Raw genomic sequence first — 23,855 nt, 5'->3', positions numbered from 1 at the left:
GTTGAGACAACGAAGCTGTAAGCATGACCGACACTTGCCTCTCCTAGTATTGCCAACCGTGCCATTTCCCTGGCTGCTTGCTTCCTCCTGGTTGGCATCCATCTGCTAGACTAGACAATAGGAGTGGAATATGACATGCTGCGTGGGTATGGTGCGTGGAAGGTAGTGAACTTGACAGTGGTGGCCTGGTGGAGTTTGAGGGGCTGGGAGGGGAAGGGGAAAACTTCCCCTGGGAATTAGGTGGGGGAGGCGCAGGTTGTTGAGTGGGGTTATCCCGGAAAGTACAATACACATGGACTTGCGCACTATATATTGTTCACCCTGTCTTACAATACACAATAACTTTATTTGTTTCCCATGTACACTATGAACAATGTGGGTATGGGCACTGCTGAACCAATGTGTTCACTCACCATCTAGTTACACATCCAGTTACACATCCCGCCCTCTTCCACCCACCCCAGTGACGTGGGGGTGGATGCACTGACTGGTCACTCCCTCGTTAACATTAATTTCACATTGTTTTTTTATAGCATATGCCTCTAAATAGTCCATGCATCGACACAATCATTTCCAAGTTAACTGGAAGCATGGTGCATGGTGCTGGATATACATGTTTTTATAAGAGCTTTTCGAGGTTTATATGTACGATAATCTTGGCCGGTACTCATACACAGTGTAGGCCTAGTACTCCCCCACCCCTCCACTGGCCGTCTTCCTCACTACCACCCCTCACCGACATTTACCAACTGTACAACACTTCCACAATTTACCTTGAAATGGTGCACTGAAATGTCTTCTCGCTTCACTGGAATCTTCCCAGAATATTCACAATAAGTCCTGTTGAGTCTTAACCTGGTCAGCCTCGTTGATCCGGAGTTATAATTGAAAATCCCGCAGCTACCCCGCCACACGTCTTGCCATGCCAGCGCATGGCCGCCATATATATATATATATATATATATATACATAATATATATATATATATATATATATATATATATATATATATATATATATATATATATATATATATATATATATATATATATATATACAGTGGACCCCCGCTTAACGATCACCTCCAAATGCGACCAATTATGTAAGTGTATTTATGTAAGTGCGTTTGTACGTGTATGTTTGGGGGTCTGAAATGGACTAATCTACTTCACAATATTCCTTATGGGAAAAAATTCGGTCAGTACTGGCACCTGAACATACTACTGGAATGAAAAAAGTTCGTTAACCGGGGGTCCACTGTATATATATTTCAACAAGTCGGTCGTCTCCCACCGAGGGAGGGTAACCCAAAACAGAAAGAAAATCCCCAAAAAGAAAATACTTTCATCATCATTCAACACTTTCACCACACTCACACACTATCACTGCTTTTGCAGAGGTGCCCAGAATACAACAGTTTAGAAGCATATATGTATAAAGATACACAACATATCCCTCCAAACTGCCAATATCCCAAACCACTCCTTCAAAGTGCAGGCATTGTACTTCCCATTTCCAGGACTCAAGTCCGACTATATGAAAATAACCGGTTTCTCTGAATCCCTTCACTAAATATTACCCTGCTCACACTCCAACAGATCGTCAGGTCCCAAGTATCATTCGTCTCCATTCACTCCTATCTAATACGCTCATGCACGCTTGCTGGAAGTCCAAGCCCCTCGCCCACAAAACCTCCTTTACCCCCTCTTTCCAACCCTTATATATATATATATATATATATATATATATATATATATATATATATATATATAAAGGAACTATATATATCTATAAATAAAATGAGAAAGAGACCTTCAACAACATTTTATAAAGCGGTATTTAAACGAACTTCTTGTAGTGTTTGACATAAGAAACTTTTTTGACTTCTCTCCTCACATCTCTGGGTCCTCTCTCAACACAGTAGTGAGTGATCTATCTGAAGATACAGTTGCCTGCCAAACTCTCGGCTATATTGGATCATCTGACCACTAAGTTGTCTTTAACCCTTTCAGGGTCGAGAGGTCCTCTCCTAAACTTGTTCTCAGGGTCGAAAATTTTTTGGGAAAAAAAAAAAAAAATTACTTATGAAAAGATAGAGAATCTTTTCCCGATCATAATGACACCAAAAGTATGAAATTTGACAGAAAACTTATGGAATTATGCTCTCACAAAGTTAGCGGTCTCGACGATGTTAAAGCTTCGGCGATTTTGCCCACTTTGAGCCCTATTTTCGGCCAATTCCAATGTACTAGTTGACAAAAATCATAACTATTTTGCTAGAACTCCATTTTTTTCTATTGAATGAGTACAAGAAACCACCCATTTACCAATTTCAACTATCCAAGAAAGTGGTTAGAAATTAGCAATTTTGCCAATTTCACACAAATTTCAAAAGATGCCAATTTCCAAATAGGGTCCAGAATAAACAAGAGACATTCCTGGCACTAAAATAACATTTCCTCTGTTCATTAGTCATGTCTCCAGGCCCCTCTTACATTTCTTTTTCTTTCCACTTTGAATTTTTATTCTCACAAAAAAATAGAATATTTACTGTTATGCAGACTACTGCATTAGTGTAGAAATGGTATAAATAATATCAGTGCACTTGTGAAAGAATATTAGACTCACCAGTTGACGCGTGTTGGACGCTTAGCATGATTTGTTTACTTTTGAACTTCGGCAAAAATCGAACATTTCTGCTACTTTGAGTTCAATTTCAAGATACTTTTCATTGTGAAACCAATCAAAATCATCTCAATTTTTGTAATATGTCTTCCATTCTATAAATTGAGACCAGGAAAACTAGACTACAACCATAAATACCATACAAAAATACAATGCAAAGCTGCCGTTTTAAACCAAAAAAAAGGTCAAACTTTTTTTCTCATTACGCACTGTGTGCTGCAGGATTTTTTTTATGCTGTGCACACTGACCACATAGACCCATTCTTTCATATGTAGGCTTACTAGCTTTCTCTCGCTAGATCTAAAGGCGCTAGAATTTACGCGTTCTAGTACATCAATAACCCTGGTGTGTAAGCCGTACTAGTACGTCGGAAACCCTGAAAGGGTTAAGACAATGAAGATACCAAGAGAATAAGGTGAAGAATATACACACACACAACCTGACTATGGAAAAAAAGAATTTGACTAGACTGTTGCTCTGAGCTCACTGCCTCTGATTGGAATGCTTTTGTGCCAAGTTGTTGATAAGCAAGTGAATAACTTCACTGCACACATCCTTAATCTCTAACAAAAATGCATCCCTAACCAACAGTATGTGAAGAAGCCTTCAGATCAGCCTCTTTCAGCTTTTTTTGTTGAGAAGCTGCAGCTGCTAAGTACAAGGCTTGGAGAAGGCATAAAAGGCAGGAACATGTACATGCAAGACTGTTGGCAAGTGGAAGAAGTATGTAACCAGGCAATCTTAATTATTTAAGTCTGTTCTGCAACTGCAGCCAAAATAGTTGGGGGATTTAGTTGGGGCAGTCGTGTAGACATAGAAACATGCGACTGAGATGAAGCACAGTAGATGACAAAATAAGATCCTCAGGGCCTAGGGCTGTAAAAGGGTTAGGCAGTGGTGAATGTGGAAGTAGGGACTGCAAAGGTGATTGTGGTAGTAGATACTACTGAGGTTTGAGCCCGTCTAGCAGCTCTGGAATAAGAAAGCCATGGGAGTCTCTCTTGAAGGCAGAGATGGGAAACTGCAATGGCATAAGAGAAACTATCTCTCTTTAAGACAATAGATCTCTCTTTCCCTTTTGAAAAACTGACAACAGCAAGAATAAGCAGAATGCACCTCCTTACAGTTAGGGCAAGTCAGAGGTTGGCTGCAGAATGGATTTCTATGATCAGCTGCACCACAGACAGGGCAATCTGCCACTGATCTGCAATATTTTGCTGGTTAGTCAAAGCACCAGCAATTTCTACATGGTTATGGCATAGCGATCAATTCTCGGACATGTAAGCACTGTCTCACTGTATAAACAGGTGATAGTCCACAGAAGTTGAAAGTTAACTTAGCTATATTACAAGGTAAGTCTCTGCCCATAGGCAGGTAGTACATAAGTGTCTATTTTAAGAATTGAAAGATCTTGAAGCTTGAGTTGCTCCATAATATCTGTATCATGTGTTAGGAAGTGTCACTGAACAATAGTAAGCAGATGAAAAACAGATCCACAGCAAGAACTGAGGGAGATGTGTTTACAAATTGTGACACAAATACTGTCAATGGAAAGATTATGGGCTTGGCCAGCATTTTACACCATGATAATGCATGCACCACTCTTGAGAATGTGAAACAAAATGTTTCGTCCAACGTAATGCAGAAGTGCCTTGCTGATACTATGGTGTGAAAGAAAATATCTGGGAGATGTTGGTAGAAGAGTAAATAATTTGGTCTGTGATGTACCTTGAAACAAAGTGTAGGGGAAGAAAATGTCTAGCAGGTCGTGTCTGAGAAGCAGGGCAAGAGGTAACTGGGGTAATGTTATCTTTAACAGGTTGAGGTTGTTTGGACGGGGGACCTGAGGTGATCCATCTTGAGAAGTGTGGACAATCTAAAAATTGTGTACTGTAGAGGGTGAAGCTGGAATCATGGGTAAGGTTGTGTCGAGGTCAGAAGTATCGAAAGGATCGGTCGGCACCTTGGTACCAGAGGTGGGCAATGAGGAGTTACCCAAAAAAGGTACCAGGTTCTTACAGAGGTCCAAAGTGTCTGATGGCTCAGCAAGGTCTTGGGCGGATGCTGCTAGGGAAGGAAGGGGCCCAAGACGAGTTATTTCATAGATATGTCTCTATGATAAGATTGATTTTTTAAAGAGGGAGAGTGTGTGGAGTAACAGCTCCCAGGAGAAATGAAAGCTACTGTAAATCCCCATCCATGCCCAAGAGAACCCTCAGTGCAGCTGGTAGTGCAGATGTGGCATGGAACCCGTGTCATACCCTACCCTTCTTACCAGTAAACCAGCAGTCCAGGATAACAACCTCACATCCACCAAACCACCTCAGTGGACAAAAGAAAGGGTGGCCAGAAGCCCTCCACAAGGCATACCTCCTTCAACCACCACCTGCCAAAACTGAAAGGCAGCCCCCAGATACACCAGTCATCTTTAGGACACCCAAAGCTGCCCTCAGGGACTCCACAGAAAGTGGATCAGGACATCCCTAGATGATCCAGATTCCAGGGCAAACTTTACCACCACCGAGGACCTCAACAGAATGGGACTGACTATGATACTCTTTCCTTGACCCAGGAGCCAGAATTTCAGAGGAGAGATCCCCAAAGCCTGAACAAAGGAAAGGATGGAAAGGGTTTGAATGGGGAAAGGAGGTGGGATGGGAAAGGGGGAAGTGGGGGGCATTAAGGTTTGGTCTGATAAAGAATAAAAGGTCCAATTCCTTAGATCAAAAGCCTCTTCACCACAACAAGGAACCCCCTTTAACAAAAAATCTATAAAAAAAATTCTATAAATTCATAAATTTTTATAAATATTTTATTGATCATTACAAAAAACTCATTAGCAGAGAAAGTCACTGATAATTACATTATTACCTTACCAGTGATTACAATGATTACTTTATTATGTATCCAGTCAACTGTATTACCTGCCAGTGATGATAATAATAATCTTATTAATAATAATAATAATCAATCTCTTCCTTAATTAGGCTTTACACTTTATTGAAACAATTAAAAAAATGGAGAAATGATAATAATTATGATGATTATGATAATATTTTAATGGTTGGAAATTATGGCATTTTTAATGTCAAGTTTCCTGTGGCTAACCTACTGCTTTACTTCTTTCATTTATTCTTTCCTTTGTTTATTTATCCCCTCATTTATTCCCTCTTTATTAACATCTTTGCTTTCTTCATTTATTCTCTAATTCTTTCATTTCTTCTTCTCTTCATTCACTTCTACTGCTTCAATCATCAAATCTTGACATAACAGCAAAACTATGGAAGGTCATTTACCAGATCAGTTGATTCAGTAACAACAATCATCACAAGAACAATTATCAAAGCAATCACAATCATTACTATCCTCAATGATCACCACAACAACCACAATCATCACTATCAACAATCACCACAACAATCATCACTATCCTCAACAATCACCAGCCACCACCATCCTCTCAATTAGCTAAATTGTTGGTTTGAACAATAACACAATGTTAAGTTGAAGGCACATCAAACTAACTCAACACAAGACAATCACTTGTAAATTCAACATAAAACAATCACTTGTAAATTCAACACAAGACAATCACTTGTAAATTTAAGCTTACAATTAGTGACAAATTCTTGCAAAATCTTTAATTCTTACTCAAAAAAATGCTTAAAATTCTACTTAAAATAATGTATACGTATATAATTGTAAGGTTGACATGGTGAATTACATGTTTATAAGGTAAGATAATATAACTAGTAAAGGTAATCTTGAATTACAAGCAGAGGTCATAATTAATGACACTAGAGTTACAGCAGCAGTTAGTTGAGATATGTCGAGTCGAGGTGGTGGTGGCCACCAGTGTTGCTCTGTTGTTATATATTGTCCACACGACCAGACAGTGGTGGTGGTGGCCACCAGTGTTGCTCTGTTGTTATATATTGTCCACACGACCAGACAGTGGTGGTGGTGGCCACCAGTGTTGCTCTGTTGTTATATATTGTCCACACGACCAGACAGTGGTGGTTGTGGCCACCAGTGTTGCTCTGTTGTTATACGTATATTGTCCACACGACCAGACAGTGGTGGTGGTGGTGGCCACCAATGTTGCTCTGTTGTTATATATTGTCCACACGACCAGACAGTGGTGGTGGTGGCCACCAGTGTTGCTCTGTTGTTATATATTGTCCACACAACTAGACAGTGGTGGTGTTGACCACCAGTGTTGGTCTGTTGCCATATATTGTCCACACGTCCAGACAGTGAGTGGAGGAGGTATTGCAGTATACAAGGTGGTAGAGAGGGTCAAGTAGTGGAGTGGGCCAGGTAGTGGAGTGGGACAGGCAGTGGAGTGGGCCAGTTAGTAGAGTGGACCAAGTAGTGAAGTGGACCAGGTAGCAGAGTGGGCCAGGTAGTGGAGTGGGCCAGGTAGTGGAGTGGGCCAGGTAGTGGAGTGGGCCAGGTAGTGGAGTGGGCCAGGTAGTGGAGTGGGCCAGGTAGTGGAGTAAGTCAGGTAGTGGGGTGCACTAGGTAGTAGAGTGGACCAGGTTTAGTGGGCAGGTAGTGGAGTGGACCAAGTAGTAGAATGGACCAGGTAGCGGAGTGGACCAGATGGTGGAGTAGACCAGGTGGTGGAGTGGACCAGGTGGTGGTCCACTACTTCATAACACTTCCTTCCTGCAGAAGACATAATACAATCAATTAGTAAAACAAATACCAAGGCTTAATGTTTGACAGTCAAGTAATGTTGCACTTGATGAGCCACATGTGCAACACCTGGCGGGCTTTGTTTCCAACATGTTTCATCAGTCACATTACTGAATCAATACAGAGGTTACTAACAAGATGAGGTAATCAGTCCCTCCAATTAATAAGCAAAGTAGTAAGTTGATATTAGTGGCACATGTGTCTAATTTATCAAGAGACAACAGAAGTCACAACAGTAACTGAAACAAACACATGTCTACACACAGGAGACTCAAACATATGACGACGTTCTGGTCTAACTTGGGCCATTAATTAGTTGTGATCAAAACATAGTTGTGAATTTCAGTCTCTCGTGTGTGGATTATTTGCATATTGTCTACCTGGAAGTCGTCCCGGGGGTCACTGCCCCTGTGGTCCAATCCTTGACTAGTTTGTGAGCATTGCATATTTATTTATTAATTTGAACACAATACACAGAAGTACAAGGAAATACAGTGGTTAAGTGTAACATGCCAAAGCCCCTTGTATGCAGAGCATTATGGGCAGGCTTAAAATTAACTTAAGATTAACTAAGCAATGATATATTCAGTGGTAAACATTGCTGTAAACAGTTAACAATTAAGCACAAATGAGTATTTCAAAGACAGGTCATATGGTCATTTACTGTGTTGCTGAGCATTTAGTAGAATGAAGTATTCTGTTAGGTAATGTAATTAAAAATAACAAAGTTTGATTGGGTCACAGGTTAAACATTTATGAGATACAACTATTCAGTATTTATTTAATTGTGGGTGAGTAAGTGATTTTTAAGAAGAGACTTAAATTTATAAACAGTGTTTATTTTATATTCACAGGTAATGAATTCCAGATTTTAGGGCCTTTTATGTGCATTGAGTTTTTGCATAGTGTGAGATGGACACGGGGAATATCAAAGAGTCATCTGTGCCTTGTGTTATGGTCATGTGTTATGTTGAGGTTGGTAAGGAGATGTTTGAGGGGAGGGTTTATGTCACAGTTAAGTGTTCTATGTTATTATTATTATTATAATCAAAAAGAAGCGCTAAGCGGGCTATAGCCACAAGGGCAGAAGGAAGAAGCCACAAGGGCTATACAGCGCTGCAGGGTAGGGAAGGAAGCAAGGGAATTGGATGGCAGAAGGGAGGGGGGATGATCAGCAGGTTACAGAAAACAGCGGGGCAGGGGATAGTACGGGGGTAGAGGGTAGCAAGAGATTCAAGTAGAAAGGGCTGAAAGTATCAGAATTTGTGAAGTAAGTCAGTCGTTGTCAAAAAGTCAATGAGAGAGTCCGGATGAAAGGTGGGTCCATCAGCGAGAAGGGAAGGTAAAGAGAGAGCAGCGGGGCGAAGACGACGACAGAGGTAAATTCTGCGTGCTCGTTGATAAAGTGGGCAGTCCAACAGAATGTGGCTGACTGATAATGGAGCTTGGCAATTCTCACAGAGAGGAGCAAGACGCCTCTCCATGAGATATCCATGAGTAAGACGAGTATGGCCAATGCGAAGACGGGAGAGAGTAGTCTCCCAACCTCGACACTGGTGATAAGAAGACGGCCAGTAACCTATACTCGGTTTAATAGACTGAAGTTTGTTGCCGAGCATAGTAGACCAACGTTGTTGCCAACGGGTGTGAAGGTGGGAAGATATTACAGCAAAATAGTCCGTACATGGAATACCTCTATAAGAAACTGGTAGGTCATGTACTGCTGACCGCGCAGCAGTGTCTGCCTGTTCATTGCCCTGTACGTCAACATGACCAGGGACCCAACAAAAAACAATATCTTTATGCTTGGTAAAGATGCGGCGTAGCCAAAGTTGGATACGGAGGACTAAGGGGTGAGGTGTATCAAATTTTTGTATAGCCTGTAAAGCACTAAGGGAGTCTGAGACAACCACAAATGATGACACAGGCATAGATGCAATACGGATAAGTGCTGTAAGGATGGCATATAATTCAGCAGTAAAAATACTAGCCGAAGATAGTAAATGCCCTTGTACGACGCTGTCCGGAAACACTGCTGCGAATCCTACGCCGTCAGAAGACTTAGAGCCATCTGTGTACACAGCAATGGCATGAGAATGAGAGTGAAAGTGGTCAAGAAAAAGAGAGCGGGAAGCGACCGTAGACAGTTGGGCTTTCGAGCAAGGGAGGGAGAAAGAACAGACTCGAACAGCTGGAACTTCCCAGGGGGGTAGGGAAAAGTGAGATGCTACATGTACATAGAAAGGTGGTAGTTGAAGAGAAGACAAGAGCGAATGAAGGCGAAGAGAGAAGGGACGGAGTAAGCAGGGGCGGCGAACAAATAAAGAATGTCTACTAATATCAGTGACCATTCTATAAATGGAAGGATTGCGGAGATCATGAGAGCGTACATAGTAGCGCAGGCAATGGGCATCACGGCGATCGGATAAGGATGGAACGTTCGCTTCTGCATAGAGGCTTTCGACAGGGGAAGAGCGAAAAGCACCAAGGCATAAACGTAATCCTTGGTGATGAATGGGGTTAAGGCTAGAGAGAGTAGCAGGAGATGCCGCTGAATAGATCTGGTCACCATAATCAAGTTTCGATAAAATAAGGGTGGAATGTAGGTGAAGGAGGGTTCGACGATCAGCTCCCCACGAAAGATGAGCAAGGGTTTTAAGAAGGTTCAGCCGGCTGTGACAAGTTGCCTTCAGAGAGGTAATGTGAGGTTTCCAGGATAACCTACGATCAAAGAGGAGGCCCAGAAACTTGACTGTATCACGTTCAGGGATACGGGAGCCATAGAGGTACAAAGGATGATCGGAGATGACAGAGCGTCTAGTGAAAGTGATTTGGTGGGTTTTAGTGCTGGAAAATTTAAACCCATGCGTGGTGGCCCAATTGGAAACACGGTCGACTGCATGCTGGAGAGAAACTGTAAGGAGGTGACAGTCAGCGCCTGCACAGGCAATAGCGAAGTCATCAACATAGAGTGATGACCAAATATTTGATGGAAGACTAGAGGCCAAATCATTAATAGCAAGGAGAAAAAGTGTTGTGCTCAGAACACATCCCTGGGGGACACCTTCAGCTTGGATAAAGTCCGGGGAGAGCACATTATTAACCCGAACACGGAAATGCCTGTCAGTTAAAAAGTTCTTAAGGAAGGATGGTAGATTGCCTCGAAGGCCTAAGGAGTGGGCTTGGGCTAAAATATTATACCTCCAAGTTGTGTCATATGCCTTCTCAAGGTCAAAAAATATGGCAATAACTGAGTGGTTATTCGCAAAGGCATTACGAACATACGTATCCAAGCGCAGTAAGGGGTCTATGGTAGAACGTCCCTTACGAAAGCCATATTGACGAGTGGAGAGACTGTTGTGTGTCTCTAAATACCACACTAAACGTCTATTTACTAGACGTTCCATTACTTTGCAAACTGCACTGGTAAGAGCAATGGGACGATAGTGGGAGGTTTCATGTCCCGTAGTGCCTGGTTTGCGGAAAGGGAGAACAATGGCGGATTTCCACAGCTGTGGAAGAACTCCTTGTGACCAAATAAGATTGTAAAGGCGTAATAGGACTGCAAGGGCTGACTGATGTAAATGTTGTAGCATACGAATATGAATGTCGTCGGGCCCAGCTGCCGATGATCGACAAGCTGAGAGTGTTGCCTCCAGTTCTTGAAGTGTAAAAGGCACATTATACTGTTCTTCTCTGAGAGAAGAAAAGTCCAAGGGTGCTAACTCTCTGGCAGACTTTGAGGAAAGAAATGAGGGGCATAGATGGAGTCCCTGAGAAATACGGACCAGATGATTGCCAATTTCATTGGCAACATCTAGTGGGTTTGCTATATCAACACCGGCAACCCGCAGAACAGGAGCCGGGTCAGGAGAATATTTACCACTCAGTTTTCGTACTTTTTTCCAGACTGCACTCATAGAGGAAGCAGAGGTGATGGTGGAGACATAATCTCGCCAGCAAGTGCGTTTAGCGTCACGGATGACACGGCGAGCGATCGCACGCTTCTGTTTAAAATCAAGGAGTCGCTCTGTGGTTCTATTGTACCGGTACCTGCCCCATGCAGCGCGTTTCAAACGTACTGCACGAGCACAAGCAGGAGACCACCAAGGCACGCATTTCTGAGAATGCCTGCCCGAAGTTTGGGGTATAGAATGAGAAGCTGCGGTGAAAACGGAGGACGAGAAGAGGTGTAAAAGCTCATCGATGGAGGACGAAGAAGGAACCTCTTTAAAAACAGTCAGGTGTGAGTAAAGGTTCCAATTTGCCCGATTAAATTGCCAGCGTGGGGTGCGAAGAGGTGGCGAATATGAAGGGGAAGTAAGAATGATTGGGAAATGATCACTGTCATGTAAGTCCGGGAGAACAGACCAAGTGAAGTCTAATGCGGCGGAGGAAGAGCAAACTGAGAGATCGATGCAAGAGAGAGTATGAGTCCGAGGATCAAAATGGGTGTGAGTACCTGTATTTAAAACATGGAGGGGGTGGGTGGCAAGAAAAGCCTCTAACTGAATTCCACGGGAATCACAGTGAGACCCCCCCCCCAGAGGAAATGGTGGGCATTAAAATCACCAAGTAACAGAATCGGTGGCGGTAATGACGAAACAAGGAAGGCAAAATCCGGAATAGATAATGCCCGAGAAGGAGAGAGATATAAAGAACAGAGCGTATACCACCTATGTAAGTGGATACGGGCTGCTGTGTAATGCAGCGAAGTATGAACAAATAGCTGATGGTACGGAATATCAGTGCGGAGAAGAAGGGCACTTTCATTAAAGGTCCCATCAGGAAAAGGATCTGAAGAATACAATAAATTATAGCCTGAGATGTGAGAAATAACAGCAGAGTGTAATTTTGGTTCCTGTAAGCAAACACCAACAGGGGCAAACTGGGAGAGTAACATCTGAAGCTCACCCCGATTACCCCTGAGGCCGCGTATATTCCACTGTAAAAAGGCCATGATTGGCAATGATAAAGATACTTGAAATCCGCAGGTAAGGGTTCCTACGGACTAGAAGGGTTAGAAAAGTCCACATGCGGAGGCAGTGGAAAATGTTCAAGCAGCGAAGGAACGGTGCGCTGTGAAGAAAGGAGTTGCGCAGATGGAGCAGAGGAGAGAGAAAGAGCGGAAGGTGGATCAGTGTCCATTGATGGTTTGGTCTCTGCAATATATTCAGAGATTGCTTCAAGTGTTTCGGAATTCAGAGATGTCGTATGGGAGACAATATTGGGAATGGTAGGGGGAGGATGAGTAAAGATTGGAACCGTATTGGACTGTACCAAGGTAGGGGGGGGGGCGAAAGGGTGGAGGGAACTGGAGAAGCGTGGCAGGGGACAGAAGAGACAGGAACCTGGGAGGTGGCAGAAGAGGAAGAAACTTGGGAGGGAACAGGGGAGGAAGGTACATTACGAGGAGGAGGGTGAACCTCTGCATTTGTAACTGAGCCAGTGAGAGGGGAAGAACTAGGGACAGAGACAGGGAGGGTAAAATGAGGAGGTGGAAGATGGGTAGGAGGTGTTACCGGACCTTTTTTTGACTTTTGAGAAGTAGAGGGACGATTGGGAAGAGGTGTCGTACGAGGTCTCGTCGATACTGAGGCTTGTAAGAGAGAACTCGAAGAAGCGAGATTAGACTGAGGCGTTGAAGTAGGGACGTCTGAGCCGAGGACAGCAAAAGGATTAGATACAGGAGTGATTATGGGAGAGGTAACCACAGAGGTGGGTGTAGAAGATGGGATACCAGAAGTGGGGGGACGTTTTGAAACACGGGAATAAGAAACACGTGGGAGTCTCCCTTGGAGGCGGAGATGAGAAACTGCCATGGCATAAGGGAGACCTTCTGTCTCTTTGAGGTAACGGATTTCCCGCTCGTTTAAATAGACCTGACAACGGCGAGAGTACGAAGGGTGAGCCTCATGACAGTTAAGGCAAGAGGGAGATCGATTGCAAGACGTATTAGAATGGTCATCGGCACCACAGACTGGGCATTCGGCGATAGATCTGCAATATTTCGCTGGATGGCCAAATCGCCAGCAATTTCTACACTGTTGTGGTGTAGGGATCACCTTTCGAACTTGTAACCGATGTCCTGCTATATAAACTGAGGATGGGAGTTCTCGGCTGTCAAAAGTTAAACGAGCCACATTGCTAGGGTATCGTCTCCGCCCACGGGCAGGAAGAACGTAAGTGTCTACCTTGAGGATTGGGAGATCTTGGAGTTCCAGCTGTTCTAGAATGTCGGTGCCACATGTCTGGAAATTTTGTTGAACTATGGTATGGGGCAGAATGACGGTACCACTACAAGAATTGAGGGAATGATGTTTTTCAAGGGTGACAGGAACAGTATCTATATGGGAAAGACGAGAGAGCTCACGAGCCTGGGTAGCATTCTGTACGGTAATGATGCGCGTACCGCTCTTAAGAGCATGAAAAGAAATATCTTTACCAACATGGCGTAGGAGTGCCTTGCCAATACTATGGTCAGAAAGATAGGCAGTAGAGGAAGTTGGTCGTAAAGTGAAGAATTTAGTCCACTGTTCAGTCTGAAACTGAGCGTGGAAAGGTAGTGAAGGACGTGTCGATCGTTTCTGAGAAGAACGAGAAGGTGAAGGTGGAGAAGTATCATCAGCAGGTAATTGTCGTTGACGTTTAGGCGTGGGACCAGAGTTGGTCCGACGTGGAACGGGTCGGCGATTTGAAAATTGCCGCACCGTAGAGGGAGAGGCCGGAAGCATAGTCAGAGGAGAGCGAAGGTCTGATAAATCGAAGGAGTCAGTCGAGGCCTCAGTACCTGAAGCGGGTGAGGAAACAGCACCGGCAATAGGTACAGAGGTATGAGGAATGTCTGAAGAGTGGTCCAAAGACGAGGCGGGGTCAGAACGGGGTGCGGTATCAAGAAGGGGCCCGGGGGTACCAGGTTCATGGACTAGGGCTGCCATGGTTAGGTTACTTCTTTCTTTTTGTTTTTAAGAAAAAAAAAGAAAGAAGAAAAGAAAATAAAAATAAAAAAAAGAAAAAAAAAGGGGGGACCGGGGAGGGATAGGTCCTAGGAGGAATGAAAGGGCCAGAAATCTCCCTCCGCGCCCAAGAGGACCTCAGCACCGCAAGTAGCGCAGATGCAGCATGGAACCCGTGCCATACCCTACCCATCATGCTAGTAAACTAACAATCCGGGATAGCAACCTCACATCTGCCGAGCTACCTCGGTGGACAAAAGAGAGGGCGGCCGGATATCCGCCACAAAGCATACCTCCTTCGGCCACCACCCCCGGAATCCGAAAGGTGGCTTCCAGAGATACACTCGTCGCCCGAAAGACACCCAAAGCTACTCCGGGATACCGGAGAGGGATCGGGACATCCCCAGGCGATCCAGATTCCACGGCAAACTACGCCACCGCTAAGAACCTCAACGGAATGGGATGGACCCCGGTATCCTTTCTCCTACCCAGGAACTAGCGCGCCTGTGGGAGAAATCCCAAAGGACAAAAAGAGGAAGGGCAAAAGGGAGGAGTGGGGAGGAGGAGGAGGAAAGGAAAAAGGGGAGGATGGGGAGGATGGGATAGGGGAGGGGAGATTGGGGGGTAATTAGGTTCGGTCTGAGGAAGAAGACCGATAGGTCTAATTCCTCAGACCAAGAGCCTCTTCACCACGCCAAGGAGCCCCCCTTGAAGAGGAGGTAGTTGCCAGTAAGGTAGTCATTGGGTGGGGTATTTGAGCTTGGGATTTTATTGGCAAGGTTTTTTCCTATGGTGGAGAAGAAATCATTGAGTCTGTGCTGTTTCAGTTGGTGGGAGTTGGGATTCATCTGGTTTTGTTAGTTCAATTGCACTGTTCCATGCTATCTTTTTTGTTCCTAGAATTTCTGATAGAGTTTTTCAGGTCTTTTTTATATCACCTTCTAAGTTGGATAATCTGTTCTCATAATACAAGATTTCTGCCCTTCTTATCAGGCTGGTTAGAATTGACGAGTAACGTTTTGTTTGGTCTCTGGTTATGTGACCCATTCTGTACTGTTTTTCGTATAGGTGTTTTGTATTTATGGATTTGAGAATGCTGGGTGTTAGACAGGGAGTGTTCAGTCTCTTAGCTGTCATCTGTTTAGTTTTTTTAGGGCAGTGCTTGTTATAGAGGTATTGGGTCTTTTTTAGAAAATTATTAATACTTTCATCAATATCTGTATAGATTTCTAGCTCAGTGTGCCAGTCAATGTTTGTCACTGCTGCTGTGAAGTTATTAATGACTACCTCATTGTGAAGTTTGAAAGTGACTTTTAGTAGTGTCTTGGGGTAATTTGCCTAGATTAGTTATGAAGAAGGTAGGGTAGTGGTCTGTGGTATTATCTATGATTATGCCTGATTTTAAAGGGGATATGGTGTTGGTCCAGATGTGGTCTAGTAGGGAAACACTAGTCTCTGTAATTCTTGTAGGTTTTGTTACTGTTGGTATCAACAAGCAGTTACTCATAGTGTTTGTGAATTCAGTAATGTGTGGGTCCAGGTCTTGCAGGAGATTTATATTGAAGTCACCTGAGAGTAGTAAGTGACCTTTATTCATGCGTGCATCAGTTATCATACTTCCTAGGTTTTCACTAAAACAGCTAATGTTTGACTGTGGCACTCTGTAGAGAGTACCACAGTGAGAGGTTTTTGTAGGTATTTGGATTTGAATTTAGCTATTATATATTCTCCATGTTCATCCCTTGTGCAAGTATTAGTGATACATTGTAGTTGGTGTGACTAGTATACAGCTGTGCTACCCCCTTGTTGATCTGGCCTACAGTTGTGTATGGCTGTGTAACCAGGAATGGCATAGACATCTGTAGTATCAGGCTTTAGCCAGGTTTTGGTGAGAGTAATGATGGACATATTGGCATGCAGGGAATTTAGTAAAGCTATGAGGTCATCGTAATGTTTGCTTAAAGATCTGATATTGAAGTTAAAGATAGTTATGTTGTTGTTGGCTCTCAAGAAGTGCCTTTGATTGTTCTGCTGTGTAGTAATTACAGTAACTGTTTGATTCATTTAAGACATTCAATAAGAGGTTGGTATCAGGATCAATGCTTGTAATCATAAGATTTATAGTGAATCTATATTTAGAATTAAGTATAAGACAAAGTAAATATTCTAAAGCTAAAAAATAGCACCTGAAGTATTTTAACAAATGTTAAAATTTGAGCTAAGGTAGCTCTTTAAACCTAAAATAAAGGAGACAATATAAAAGGGACTAAAATAATTTGTGGTGAACAAATGAAGTGATGTTCAAATAAATGAGCTAGGGAATATAATGGCAAAATAGTGAACTTATTACACTTTAGCACCTGAGAATAGCACCTTGATTATTTTAACAATTCTGAACATATGAACTAAGGTAGTTTTATAAAGCTAAAATAAAGGAGAAAATATATCATTGTTATGACAGTGTTATGTTTGTGATGGTATTTCATGGTAAGACACTGAGGGACAACTTTCTTAAACAACTCCCAACCATGATAGTAGTAGTAGTAGTAGTTGTCATGATATTAACACAACACTTGAAGCACCTAGGTCACTCAGCCAAACAACATATGTGGTACAATAGACAATAAAAACAAGGATAAAATTAACAAAGGAAGGTAAACACTCAACACAGCAAATACTGTCATAGTATGACCCTACCTTGGTGAAATAAGTGTGTTTCACTCTATGATCTGAGAAAGGTATCCAAGCATCTCATAAACTCAGCCTCCTTTACCTCAAAGTTTTCCACAAGAATAACACTGTAGCATGCTTATTATGTAGTTAAATAATTATGAGTGTGTAAAGATAATCAGAAGAAACATTCACAAGTTATTAAAACAAGTCAGAAGAATCATTCACAAATAATCAGACCACTCAATGGAGGCAACCTGAGAGGTCTTCATCCACTGCCTTGGATGAAGACCTCATCCATGGCAGTGGGTCTATCTTCTCATAAGATGTATCACCCCTACATGTTTAGTGCTTCCCCCATGATTATTTTAATACAAATTTATATCATGGAGACCAATGCCTGAATTGAGTTAAGACAGCAGACAGCAGGTGTTCAACTACAGACCAGTACCACTGACACAAGACAGCAAGTGTTCAACTACAGACCAGTACCACTGACACAAGACAGCAGACAGACAGCAAGTGTTCAACTACAGACCAATATCACTGATATACATACCATACAAGTTAACAAAGAAGATAATGAGGAAAGGGCTACAACACATGTAGACAAATGCTTTCATAACAATAACCAACACAAGTTCTGAGATGGTAAATCTTGTCTTACCAACAACCAGTTTTATGACAAAGTAACACAAGTGAGAGAGGAGAGAGAGAGTTACATGAAGTCTATCTGAGGTTGTTCTGGAGGTCAGTGTCCCCACGGCCCAGTCCTGGACTAGACCTCTTCATGGGTCAGGGCCCGAGTAGATTCTAGAGTGCAAGAAGGCAGTTGTTACTGTACCCACAAGAAGCTGGGACGGAAACTAAACATGTAGGCAGGGATAACAGAGAATGACTATTTGACTGAAGAAGCCTATGTAGGTGAAATGTCTCACTTACAGTAAAGATACTTCAACTTGTCAGTATAATATACCATTTTCAATATACTTCCACATATGTTCCAGTAATACTTCTGATATCTGTTGGTAGCAAGTTGAACAGTCCAGGTCCACTAATGTTGTTATTGTGCCTGCAGCACCTCTGCTTCTCATTGGGTTTATTTTACACTTCCTTCCATATCTCTCACTCCAGTACATTCACACTCCAAGTTGCTTCATAAATGATCATGTTATCATACTGGGTTATAGATCATCTCAGGCTTCTTAATGAAAATAAGATACCAGATACATATTATTTAGTAATTTAGTAATTTAAGCATACATACAGAGGTACAAAAAATACAGGTAAGAGCAGCATGCCAAAGCCACTTATATGCATAGCATTATGGGCTGGCTTAAAATTAACTTAAGATTAACTAAGCAATGATGAAATCAGTGATAAAACATTATTGTAAACAGATAACTATAAAGCACAAATGAGTATTACAAAGACAGGTCATATGGTTGCTTGCATTGTTGTACATTCAGTCGTATGGAGTATTCTGTTAGGTAGTGTATTTAAAAAAATAAAGTTAGACTGGGCCCTAGGTTTAACATTTGTGTGATATAATTGTGAGTAACATATAGGATATACAATTTATAAGGTTCAGTTATTCAGTATTTATTTGGTTTTGAGTGAGTAAGTGATCTTTGAGAAGAGACTTGAATTTATAAACAGGTAGTGTTTCTTTTATATTTACAGGTAATGAATTCCAGATTTTAGGGCCTTTTATGTGCATTGAGTTTTTGCATAGCGTGAGATGGACACGAGGAACATCAAAGAGTGATCTGTGCCTTGTGTTATGGTCATGTGTTCTGTTGAGGTTGGCAAGGAGATGTTTGAGGGGAGGGTTAATATCAGAGTTAAGTGTTCTATGTATGTAATAGGCGCAGTAATAAGTATGGATGTTTTGTATGGTGAGTAGGTTGAGTGTTTTGAATATTGGTGGAGCGTGCTGCCTGTAGTGAGAATTTGTTATCATTCTAACTACAGTCTTTTGTTGGGTAATTAGTGGTCTGAGATGGTTAATTGTTGTTGAGCCCCATGCACAAATTCCATAGGTGAGATAGGGGTAAATAAGAGAGTGATAAAGGGCCAGGAGGGCTGACTGTGGAACATAGTACCGTATCTTCGATAGTATGCCTACAGTCTTGGAAATTTTCTTAGAAATTTGTTGTATATGTGTATGAAATTTGAGTCTATTATCAAGGTGGATTCCTAAGAATTTTCCCTCTGTTATTAAATTTCCTAAATTTGCTTGCAACTGATAAGTCAAATGCAGATGTAAATCCAGATGAGCTCCTGTAAACCCTTTTGAGGCCTAGTTCCAAGGCATTTTGCACATCCATATACTCTTGTGCTACTGTCCACAGGATGGATATGGAGTGAACAGTAAACTAGCCACTATCATCCACAGCATGGATAAGGGGTGCATAATGAACTAGCTAAATACTGTCCATAGGATGGATATGGGGTGCACAATAAACTAGCCAATATTGTCCACAGGATGGATACGAGTACAATAAATAGCTATTATGACCCAGATAATCAAGGCCTGTCATCCTGGGTGTAAAGAGAAGCTTGGAGCAAAATAAACACAGCAGAAAACTTTGAATTATATTATCCTTCACCAAGTATAACAGAAGTATGTACACTACACACATTATGTACAGCAAATAGGTATTAGTGCATGCCATGGTAGTCAAGGCAGAGCAGCAGCCAACAGACAAGATAGACAACCATGCTTCAACCAGCAGCAGAATGGAAATGACATGGGTGAAAATTTGAGTGGTAGCCACGCAACCTTCACAATTGCCAGATCCACATTATGACTGGTTGAACCTAGGCGCTGATTTGACAATGAGGCCCCATGAACCATCAATCCCTTAGCCACCTGGTTCGCTGGTTGGTGAGGCAGCCTAAGTGAGTGCGTTAACATGCTCTGAATAAAGGTTACATACTCTCAGCATGCAACAATAGCTAATTCAGTGGTAAAATCTTATCACTCTGGTACATTGTTAAGGTAGTGTACAGGTTTGGAACAAGATCATCCAGTAACTGCCAAGTATCATTACACATTACGAGACACACCTGGCATAGGCTGCAGCATTAGTAAAACTCTCAAAACCCTTCAAAGGTATATCAAAGATATCTTTACAGTTATCATTCCAGAGAATACACATTCAGTACTCTGAGACATTCCTAACACAGTAAATGCCTTATTGGCTCTATGTAGGTAGTGAATTCTGCCTCAGTATTTGTTCCAAATCAAACATCTCTCCTGTGGTCAACATAAACATCAACATGGAACAGTATATCAAGCAGGTGCACAATAAATGAGCTGCTTCCACAGAAAAAAATTGGTCAATCTTACCTAATTTTTCTCTGAGGACTGGAAGATTTATCCTTCTCCTGGAAATAAAAATATAATTTACCAACACAAGGAGCATTCTCCACCTGCAGCATTCTCCACCTGACTTCATCCTATAAATACTCATGTACCTTTCACCCAGGTAGATCTGTTTGTGACTTCATAAAGACCACTGGGTGGGTGAAACGTCATTAAAGGATCACATTATAATGCTTATGTGTTTATTTTTTCATCATTCTTCTCCTGCTTCCCACTGCTTGTGTTCTTCATCCTCTTGCAAGCTCTGAACAACGTACTCAGAAAACATTTCAACATTCAAACACTGCCTCTTGATCAAAGCATTAGTATAATAAACTTAAGTATCTTTCTGAAGTACTGACACCTTGTATGATTTGTTGTTCATTTTGTATACCGAGTCTTGCATTGCTGGTGAAAAATAATTCAAAGCGCAAGCCTTTTCTTGTGTACCTGTGATATAGCAAGTTTTCCTGTTTCTACAGGCCAGTTCTGGGCCAGGCTTGCTGGTGCTTGCCTAGTCAACCAGGCTGTTGCTGCTGGTGACATGCTGACCAACATATCCATCACAGCTTGGGTGACCCAACACTTGGTGGAGGTACTTGGCCAGTTTCCTCTTATAGACTTCAACACTTGCTCCAACAGTTTCTGATATCTTATGGCAAGATGTTAAAAAGTTTGGGTCGGTGGATGTTGACGCAATCTTCTCTTATTGTGGGCATGTTGCTGCCAGTAGTTCGTAGTTAGATGAATTGCTTTAGACCATTAATGCTCAGTGTGTTTTCCTACTGTGGCCATAGTACAACCAAGCTGTTGTTGGTAGCAGGTTGTATAGTCTCCAACAATGATTGTTTACAGAGTGTTCTCTTTATGTGACCATGGCACAATCAGGTTGTATCACAAAACTTACATAATTGCTTCATGGAGGTCAGACTGTCAGTCTGACTCAAACTGTCAGCTGAGAGGGTTATAAACTATTACACACTGGTAGGGTCAACAGGAAGGGTGATGCAGTGGTGATGTGTGCCAGATTATTATTATTATTATAATCAAAAAGAAGCGCTAAGCCACAAGGGCTATACAGCGCTGCAGGGTAGGGAAGGAAGCGAGGGTATTGGGCGGCAGAAGGGGGAAGGGATGATCAGTAGGTTACAGAAAACAGCAGGGCAGGGGATAGTACGGGGGTAGAGGGTAGCAAGAGATTGAAGTAGAGAGGGCTGAAGGTATCAGAATTTGTGAAGTCAGTCAGTTATTGTCAAAAAGTCAATGAGAGAGTCCGGATGAAAAGTGGGTCCATCAGCGAGAAGGGAAGGTAAAGAGAGAGCAGCGGAGCGAAGACGACGACAGAGGTAAATTCTGCGTGCTCGTTGATAAAGTGGGCAGTCCAACAGAATGTGGCTGACTGATAATGGAGCTTGGCAATTCTCACAGAGAGGAGCAGGGCGCCTCTCCATGAGATATCCATGAGTAAGACGAGTATGGCCAATGCGAAGACGGGAGAGAGTAGTCTCCCAACCTCGACACTGGTGATAACAAGACGGCCAGTAACCTATACTCGGTTTAATAGATTGAAGTTTGTTGCCGAGCATAGTAGACCAACGTTGTTGCCAACGGGTGTGAAGGTGGGAAGATATTGCAGCAAAATAGTCTGTAAATGGAATACCTCTATATGAAACTGGTAGGTCATGTACTGCTGACCGCGCAGCAGTGTCTGCCTGTTCATTGCCCTGTACGTCAACATGACCAGGGACCCAACAAAAAACAATATCTTTATGCTTGGTAAAGATGAAGCGTAGACAAAGTTGGATACGAAGGACTAAGGGGTGAGGTGTATCAAATTTCTGTATAGCCTGTAAAGCACTAAGGGAGTCTGAGACAACCACAAATGATGACACAGGCATAGATGCAATACGGATAAGTGCTGCAAGGATGGCATACAATTCAGCAGTAAAAATGCTAGCTGAAGATAGCAAATGCCCTCGTACGACGCTGTCCGGAAACACTGCTGCGAATCCTACACGGTCAGAAGACTTAGAGCCATCTGTGTACACAGCAATGGCATGAGAATGAGAGTGGAAGTGGTCAAGAAAAAGAGAGCGGGAAGCGACCGTAGACAGTTGGGCTTTCGAGCAAGGGAGAGAGAAAGAACAGACTCGAACAGCTGGAACTTCCCAGGGGGGTAGGGAAAAGCGAGATGCTACATGAACATAGAAAGGTGGTAACTGAAGAGAAGACAAGAGCGAATGAAGGCGAAGAGAGAAGGGACGGAGTAAACAGGAGCGGAGAACAAATAAAGAATGTCTACTAATATCAGTGACCATTCTATAAATGGAAGGATTGCGGAGATCATGAGGGCGTACATAGTAGCGAAGGCAATGGGCATCACGGCAATCGGATAAGGATGGAACGTTCGCTTCTGCATAGAGGCTCTCGACAGGGGAAGAGCGAAAAGCACCAAGGCATAAACGTAATCCTTGGTGATGAATGAGGTTAAGGCTAGAGAGAGTAGCAGGAGATGCCGCTGAATAAATCTGGTCACCATAATCAAGTTTCGATAAAATAGGGGTGGAATGTAGGCGAAGGAGGGTTCGACGATCAGCTCCCCATTAAAGATGAGCAAGGGTTTTAAGAAGGTTCAGCCGGCTGTGACAAGTTGCCTTAAGAGAGGTAATGTGAGGTTTCCAGGATAACCTACAGTCAAAGAGGAGGCCCAGAAACTTGACTGTATCATGTTCAGGGATACGGGAGCCATAGAGGTACAAAGGATGATCGGAGATGACAGAGCGTCTAGTGAAAGTAATTTGGTGGGTTTTAGTGCTGGAAAATTTAAACCCATGTGCGGTGGCAAAATTGGAAACACGGTTGACCGCATGCTGGAGAGAAACTGTAATGAGGTGACAGTCAGCTCCTGCAAAGGCAATAGCGAAGTCATCAACATAGAGTGATGACCAAATATATGATGGAAGACTAGAGGCCAAATCATTAATAGCAAGGAGAAAAAGTGTTGTGCTCAGAACACATCCCTAGGGGACACCTTCAGCTTGGATAAAGTCCAGGGAGAGCACATTATTAACCCGAACACGGAAATGCCTGTCAGTTAAAAAGTTCTTAAGGAAGGATGGTAGATTGCCTCGAAGGTCTGAAGAGTGGGTTTGGGCTAAAATATTATACCTCCAAGTTGTGTCATATGCCTTCTCAAGGTCAAAAAATATGGCAATAACTGAGTGGTTATTCGCAATGGCATTATGAACATATGTATCCAAGCATAGTAAGGGGTCTATGGTAGAACGTCCCTTACGAAAGCCATATTGACGAGTGGAGAGACTGTTGTGTGTCTCTAAATACAACACTAAACGTCTATTTACCAGGCGTTCCATCACTTTGCAAACTGCACTGGTAAGAGCAATGGGACGATAGTGGGAGGCTTCATGTCCTGTAGTGCCTGGTTTGCGGAAAGGGAGAACAATGGCAGATT

General features: G+C 42.6%; 1 protein-coding gene across 1 annotated transcript in view; it reads right to left on the bottom strand.

Annotated features, from left to right (window-relative positions):
* Positions 1 to 5,476: 5,476 nt before the first annotated feature.
* Positions 5,477 to 23,855, bottom strand: part of LOC128686465 (uncharacterized) — a gene marked incomplete in the record, with an annotated part of 176,489 nt that continues 158,110 nt past the window's right edge. The window contains 1 exon segment of the mRNA XM_070090115.1: positions 5,477 to 7,357.

Source organism: Cherax quadricarinatus, chromosome 30 (genome assembly GCF_038502225.1).
Source record: "Cherax quadricarinatus isolate ZL_2023a chromosome 30, ASM3850222v1, whole genome shotgun sequence".
Lineage (NCBI taxonomy): Eukaryota > Metazoa > Arthropoda > Malacostraca > Decapoda > Parastacidae > Cherax > Cherax quadricarinatus.
This window is presented reverse-complemented; position numbering and strand designations above follow the sequence as displayed.